The sequence below is a fragment of the Egretta garzetta genome, unplaced genomic scaffold (genome assembly GCF_000687185.1).
Source record: "Egretta garzetta isolate BGI_Z169 unplaced genomic scaffold, ASM68718v1 scaffold287, whole genome shotgun sequence".
Taxonomy (NCBI): domain Eukaryota; kingdom Metazoa; phylum Chordata; class Aves; order Pelecaniformes; family Ardeidae; genus Egretta; species Egretta garzetta.
In genome coordinates, this window is record NW_009260435.1 from 1292356 (window position 1) to 1300483 (window position 8128).

Here is an 8128-nt window from a genome sequence, read left to right on the forward strand (position 1 = left end):
CCGGGCAGCGGCTGTTGTGCGGGGGCAGTGACTGGTTTTATGAGCCTAAACCATTGTGATAATTTAATGATCTTTAAGAACAGAATCCTGAAAACAAACCATAGGCCTAGCCACCTTCCCTATTATTCAAGAAATCCTTCAAACTGTCTTTTTTCCTCAAATAACTACCTGCTTAAGTGCCCTATGAAAGAGTAATTGTCTTCATCTCTGCATAGACCTACCTTCAGTCCACCAGAGTTAGTCTGTTAATAAGTAATCCCCTTTTTCCTTTGGGTTTTGTCAGTAGGCTTTTTCATTTGAACAAATTTACTCTTCCCCCCCTTGGCACTTTTCCTGCTCACGTTTGCTGTGTATATGATTATGAAATCTCTCTCACTTCCATACTCTTGAACACCCCAGGGTATAGGCCTGTGAGGCTCCCGCAGTTATAAGCAGCCCTCCAGTTCAGGCAGGCGATGCTAGGATGTGTGAGAAAGAGCAAATATCTGCCAGAACCCCTCGTTGCTCACTACAATCAGGTCTTCACCTTTGGGAGCGTGCGTATTTATAGCCTTGTCAGAGAACATCACCATTAGATGTGCACGTAGGGCAGCCACAACCCACAGCACTGTCATAGCTCGGGGACCCCATTACTAGTACGGTGTCATCAGAGGGTTAGGCTGCAAGCAGAGAAACTGTCTGATACAGCACTTTGGGGAATTAGCCATGATTCCGCTTTGGGGTGATTAGTTTTTCATCTGATGCTAATGCAATGTTCTACGTTGTTGCTCTGACAACTAAAGTTGACTTTTTTTTTTTTTTTTTAAACTCCCAGAACAGGTAACAGTTTCCACATCAACAAAATCAAAGCTGCTCAGGAGGAACCATTGCTATTTGGTCTCCGTAAACTGCTGGTGTTCAGTCTCCATGAACAGTTTTGTCAGTGGACTTGAATGAGACTACAAAGGTAATTGAAAGATTTGTTTTATGATCTTCGTTCCTGACAACAAAAAATAAAAAGTTTACAAAAGAAAAGAAGTTCTCTCAGAGAACCTGTTCAATTACAGAGCTAAACAGTGATTTCTTGGTTGACATTTATTTTAAGCCAATGCAGATGTAGATTTGCCTCAAACAGCCAAATTAGAGGCAAAGCTGTCAGGTGAGAATTGAAATTCAGCTCCTTATTTCCTTTCCTTGAACCACCCAGCGTCCCACAAATTTCAGTTAGCTGTAACAGAAGGGGAGACAGGGCTGTTGGATTCATAAGAGCTGACTCAGCTGAATAAAAGGTATTAATGAAAATACCTATTTAATTACGGAAATATCAAGCAGGTTACTTCTGGTTTAGTGCTCTGTGTTATTTCAAAAATGTGATGCTGATTTGAAGAGTTTTCGCTGGAATACTTTTTAATAAAGCATAGGAAGAGAAAGTGGATTTTAGAACAGAAAGAGTTAAATCAAAAGTTAATGTAAACGATTTTTCTTCATTTCTTCTCCCTGGTTATATGAAGTTCTTTGTAGAAGAAATCCTTTTCTTGATGCTGTTCGATGGTATGAGCTGCTTGTGGCTGGGGGATGGCAGAGGGACAGTGAATTTAATCAGTCTTCAGTTATTGGAAACGGAAGTTGTTCCTTTTAGCAAAAAAAAAAAGACAAAAGAAGAAAAAAGACTGTCTGCGGGAGACAGACAAAAGATGTGTTTTCTTGCCCTTTTGAAAATTAGCTACAGAATTGCACACGTAGCACATGGTCTCAGCAGCCACTCAGAGCTCACAGCCCTTTATAATGCTCTCACTGAGTCTGCTTTTCTGACCGCAGGCTCAGTTTTGAGCAATGGCAGGAGGCGAGAGGAAAGGGGGTGAAGGTGGGCGAGGGGAGGAAATAGCAGGGAGGGGTGAAAGCCAAAGCCTCCAGTTCCCAATGGAGCTGTGAAGACGTGTTTTTCGTAGTCTGAACTCAGCTTGAAGGAATTGTCTTTACTCCTTGTTAAATTGAATTTACATATTCAAATGAACTCATTGCCTTTGACCTACTTTGGTCAGCTTAAACTCTAGGCCTGTGCACAATGGTGAAAGGGGAGGAGTGTTGCTCAAACTATGAATTCCTGTATTGTTGCTGGGATCGGTCATGCATATCTGCAATGCCTGGGGTTGAATCTTTAGTTGCACCTAACAAACATGAGGCAATACTCAGGGCAGGATTTGCATTGCAGATGCTCACAATCCTCTTACCTCCTGTCCTATCCAACACTCCCATCGTATTAATGCTTCTCGCTGTGTCTTCTCTGGCTTCATGAAGTCATTTATTCAGGTTTTTCGTGTCCAACTCGTTCATCTGCGTGTTATCACGCCTTCTCCACTATCAAACCTCTCCCTGAAATCCCACAGACTCCTGTCTTTGATTACAGGGGCCTTGTTTAATCTGAATGGGAAACTCTTTACAGTGGGAACTGTCTATCAGTCTATATACATGAAATTAGTGCATATGTTTCTGATTCTTGACCCATGACATTTAATGAGAGCCAAGAGCAGAACATGTGTGTGTGAGTGGTCGCTCGCTGGTGTGTCTTCATTAGGGGAGGAGTAGAAAAAAGTGGAAAAAAGGCCTTTTGGATGGATCCTAATACAGGCCCGAAAAATTCAGAAGGTGAAAGTTTGTGCTGAGCTGTGCAGATGAGCAGAGGAACTCTTAATTAAAATACAGACTCTGTGTTGTTCTCAGAAACTGGGCAACATTCCCCATCTGAGCTCTGCCAACATATCTCAGTCCTGGACTTCAGCACCCATTGCTGCTCTGCTCTGTAAGACACCCACTCAGCTTGGCCAGTGCATCTCAATCTTGATCTGTAACATCTCCTGCTGTTCCAGTTCTGGGCCCTTTTTGAGCAGAAAATGCCGTCTCTCTACTAAATTGTGCCAAATGGCTTAGTTTTGGCCGCAGAACTAATTTTCACTTGTCACCTAAAGGGATACCTAGAGTCTTTCATCTAGCACTGTCAGCAACAGAGGAAAAAGAACGTGTGAATACCCAGCCCCCTGCTAAGTCCCCTAATTATATAGAGATGTGTTAATAACAAACACACTTTCATGTCTTGGCAGTTGCAAAACACTAATCGGTAGTGCAGTGCTTCCGAAGTAGCATCGCACAGGAAAGATACAAGTCCCACTTTAAATTACTTAATTAGTATCAGCACAGTCTGTACCCAGAATTAGAGTTTGGAAGAGACCCCTAGTATGAAGCTGTCAGATGCCAGTTGTTTGGATGTTCTGCAGAATCTGAACCACCACATTAGAGAGATTTGCTGTTGCAGAAGTGAGTGTTTCTGGCAGAGAATCTCTTTTCCCTCCTGCCCTACCTCATGATTATAAATCTACCTTCCTTGGAGGCCTTGCCATCATCCCCTTTTTTGAGAACTCAGCAGTGGGGGGTGGAATGGCTTCCATCTTGGCTGAGATACCAGGGCTGGAGCTGGGAATATCCAGATCCAAAATTATGCATTTCTTTCAATTTAAGCCAAATTGCTGGATTTTGCTGTGCTTTTCACTCATGTTCTGTGGTGATCAGCCTGGCTTTTGGCAGAATATGCAGGAACTGGAGCAAGCATGAGCCACCATGTATGCTGGTGAACACCCTGAGCAATTAAGAGTTCGTGGCAGTGACTGCCTGAGCTCAGGAACAATCGCCTTGTTTCTGGAGCAAATGGTCCAGACCAACAGAAATGGAGGAACTAAGAACTTTGTGGGAGGAAGATGGGTTAGGAAAGAAGTGAGAAAACTTTGGCAAGAAGATATCTTGATGGTATTTCCACTCTGGATGCAGCTGCACCAACTGCAACACTGTCAGGTGCTGAGAGCTGCAGAACCACAGGCCAGCTCAGCCCCTGTTTATCTGTCAAGTTTGGCCCTGTAAACAGTCATGTGAGAGTTACTAGGTGTATTGCAGGTGGTGGTGTGTACTCTCCAGAAGAAAGGATGGTTCTGTATCGTACGTGAGCAGTGCATATGGACAGAGCAACACTTTAAGCGCTCTTCTGGATTCTCAACTTCTTTGGCACAATAGAAGATAATGACAGATGCCCAATCTTATCTTTGGAAAGGAATTCTGAAAACAAAATTCTCTAAATATTCTTCAGTCCCCTAAATCCATCCAATTTACATACTCATTGCTGAGTGTGATGTGGATTTAATCTCGTATATATACTTTGGATTCCTTATTATATAGGCTATAATTTCCATGCACATTAAAAGCAGTGCCAGTGTCATTGGTAGTCAGTGTGCCTTGAAACGTTTGGTGTCTATCGAATCTGACCTCACTGCTGTGATACAAAGGGCGTTGCTAAAATGTCATCGCTACCTCATCGTATACCACAAACTAACAAACTGGCATAGTACAACCACATCAGCAAAACTGCATGTCAGAAGTGCGACACTTATTTCTGTTGCCATCCAAGAAAACTCCTAGAAGCTGTACCTCTGAGAAGCCCTTGGTTTGCAGCACTTCAGGCTGTAACTGAAGCCCTTGCTGTGGCAGAAGATTGTGGAAGAAAGATTTAGGCAGACCGGGAGAGACCAGAATAGAGAAGCCAAAGGAATTGCCATCCTTTAGGTCTGCTTGTGGCGCTGTACATGGGGGCCTGTTGTGGGTACTTTGCCAGTGGGCAGGATAGCTTGAGGTCAGATTTCTGTGAGCATTGAGGGAGGGAAAAAGCATAATTTCTGGCAAAAGTACACTCTTGCTAGCATTGTTGTATGAAAACAGCCTTTTTTTTTTTTTTTTTTTTTTTTTTGCTCGGTGTACATTGCATGTGTGTCTGGAATAGCCACAGTCTGGATCTTGGGCACAGGATAGGTCTTTACAGGGAGCGGTTCTCTCCCGCTGACTCAGCTGCCATTTTGCCATTCTAATCACACAAACAACTGTGGAAGAACTGCGTTGCGTGGGGACAACATAAGGCATGGCTATGTCAGCTACACGCTGCTCATCCTCGTAGATCCTGCCTTACAGCGTGTCCCTGGGTGGGCAGCCACTTCACAGTCTGATTAATCAGCACAGCTCTGGGGCCACCTTTGCTCCACCCTCTCTTCGTTAGCAACTTTCAGTAAGGTAAGTGCAGACTCCGCTACAACTCAAAGAAAAGGAACTCAAGGCTGTAGCAATTGGGCGTAGGGTTCTGCTTTCTCGCAGATGGCTGATCTGCTGACTGACAGGATGCGCTTTATGCAATATTGTAAGCTAGGCAGACTTTAACACTCTAACTGAAGCCCTCAGTCAGATTTTGCAATAAATTTGTGTATTGGCCTACTGAGAGGCAGTTGTTGCAGAATTTCACCGGTGAGGCTGCCAAAACTATTTGTGTATTTCATAGTTCATATTGAAACTACTTGCGTGCATTCCCATGTCATATATTAACCAACACAACTCATAAATAGTGGTGCCTAGCAAAGCCGTCTTCCGTAGATCCATCTGCAGAGGTTTTAGACAGAGAACTTCCTTTGACAAAGTTGTCCCTGTTATTTTCCTCCTGTGTGAATAATAGGAGCTGTAAGGCATGGAGTGTTTGGTATAAAATGAAGCCAGTGCTTCATTTGTGGCTGCACATGGCACCAGATTTGTCTTAATTGGCAGAAGAGGTCTCTAACCTCTCCCACAAAGAGGCAATGAGCAGAGGAGTAGAAACTTCTCTAGAAGAGATGTGGCTGAGAAAAGTGATACGCAAGCAGAACACCCAGAAAACGTTTTATAAAACAAAGAGGAGGTAGAGAAGCAAGGGGGTGGTGAAGCTGACTGTATGGGGAAAGGCTCGAACGAGATTTCAAAGAAAGTATCTTACGCTATTGAACTGAAAACCAGATACATTCCCAGGGAAATTGTTTTGTGGTTGTATGGGTGACCAACCAGATCAGGCTCCAGAGACTTGCTTTTGAAAGTCTGTATATGACTTCATTCTGTGAGCTTGGAGATTATGCTTCGTTAGTGCTGCGGGATTGAATGCTTTCCTGTAGTATCTTCAGGCTGATTTGGGTGGTTGGGTGGTTGTTCTCACTGCCTTAGAGCAAAGTACTCTTGCAGAAATGGCTGTTCTTCTCACAACACTGATGGCCTACAATGTAGTGCTCTGGAAGATGAGGTTCAATAGCCAAATGGGCTAAAGAGAAGACGCTTAAAAGCTTCTCCATTATGGACATACTGAGAAAGACTCTTCCTCCTTCATCTTTACAGAAGTGTGGACGACTGCAAAGCCGTCCTTTTCTTCCTCCGTTGCTTTCTGGATTTCAGAAATGACTGCTGTGAAATCTCCCTTCTCGGCAGTGGCCAAGACGGATTATCACATCACTTTATTCTTCCCTGCTTTGCCTCTAGCTGAAACATCATGTGTGCAGAATAAGACCTGAACAGCGAGTGACTGCTCCATCTGCTGTCTAGAGGACATCCTTCATCTCTGAAGGAAAAGCTTAGACTTTTCAGTGACTTGCTCCTGAGAAGGTCAGCTGCTAAACCCCCTGTGACAGAACACTTGCTTTAGCCAAACACAGGCTTACAAGAACAGTTTTGGTTACCCATCAACCTCAAAAACTGTATGGTATAAAAAATACCCAGGGAAGAGTAATGGGGATGACTGTTGGTCTGGACCAGCTTCTGGTGAAGGAGAAGTTGAATAGACAGCAAGGCTTCAGCCTTGAGCAGAGATGCTCTAGAGATGTGCCATGGAGGGCTACAAAGTCCTCTGTGTCTAGAGGGTGACCAGTGAATGGTGGCTTGGTCTTTCTTTCCCAGGCATCACACTATTCGCTGCTGTCAGAGATGAGATAACAGGCTGCGTGGGTCTGTAGTCTGACGTGCCATGCCCGTCTCATGTCCTGCTCTGGAGAGGAGAAGTGTTACTGAGCGTGGTTTTCACTTCAGTTGAAGTCCTGAGATGCCAAACAGGGAGGTGTGTGAGGAAACCTTTCCCAAACAGAGCTCCCTTGCAGGAAAGGAGCTGATAACTCTTTGGAGGCTGCTACCGATTTAGCACTTAGCTGGCAGCCAAAGGTGAGAAAGACAGGTCTGGGCAGCTGCACGGGACACCTAGCTGGGAAAGGGCACGGCTATGCAATAAGCACCCGATGACCAGACTTAGAGATTATCAAAGCAGATGAGCCTGACTAAGGCCGTGCTACCAGATGAGGAGCAGGAGTCCGAGGACAGCTGGGTTTTCGGTGGCAGTGCATGTTACCATCTCAGTCATGTTCAGCTGGAGACACAGGTGCTGAGATGCTTCTCGCTGTTAGGCTCTTGAGCTTTCAGCTGGGCACCCATCCAGCCATCCATCACTCCTTGGATCTCGTCCATGGGAAACCACATGTGATCTGAGAGTTCCCACCACGGTGGAGATATCAAACAGACACCTGGCATTTAATGCAAACTGAGGTAAATTCAGTCTGAAAATAGAACCGGGTTGTGCCTTGACTGCCAGGCAAGCGAGGCTGTGCTGGGGCTTCTGGCTGCTCCCTGAAGGCTGGGATTGCAGCCCTGTAGATCAGCTCCATACAAAAGGCAGAACAAGATGTTTGGGTGTAACTGTAGAAAAAGAGATGTGGGGCAGCTCAGAACCTCAGGTAAAAGAAAAGTCAAGGCAGGGGCTTTTCTTTTTTCCACTGTGATTTGATCACATGAGTAACAGCTGAGTGATCTCTTATGTTCTTTGTGGTATGAATGACAGATAATGTAGGGGGAGGCGAGACCGTCTTTGTTTTCAACTGTGAAATCCATGAAGGGATATGTTCTTTGTGAATTAATTAATTTGAAGAAAATGGAGTTTAACTATTTGTTAAAAGATTAATTTCTACCCACTTCCCAGCTGGCACTCTAGTGCGCCTTAACCATGGACTGTCAGATTCCCAACAGCCTTCAGTGTTTCAACTGAAATAGCAGCTTTGGCCTCGCGGGGCAGCGAGTAACAGTTGTGAGCCGGGTAACAGGTAGGAGAGTACCAGAGAGAGGCAGGACTAGGTTCTGCCCTGCTTCGGACAGGGCTGGCTGGTGCTGCACGTCCTGGTCGACAGATGCTAGGAACGGGAGCTAAACCTCTGAGCAGGAGGTTAGGTTCATTTCCCAGGCTGGCCAGCAGAAACCTTCAGGAATTTTCCCCTTGACCTTTTTGTAAAAT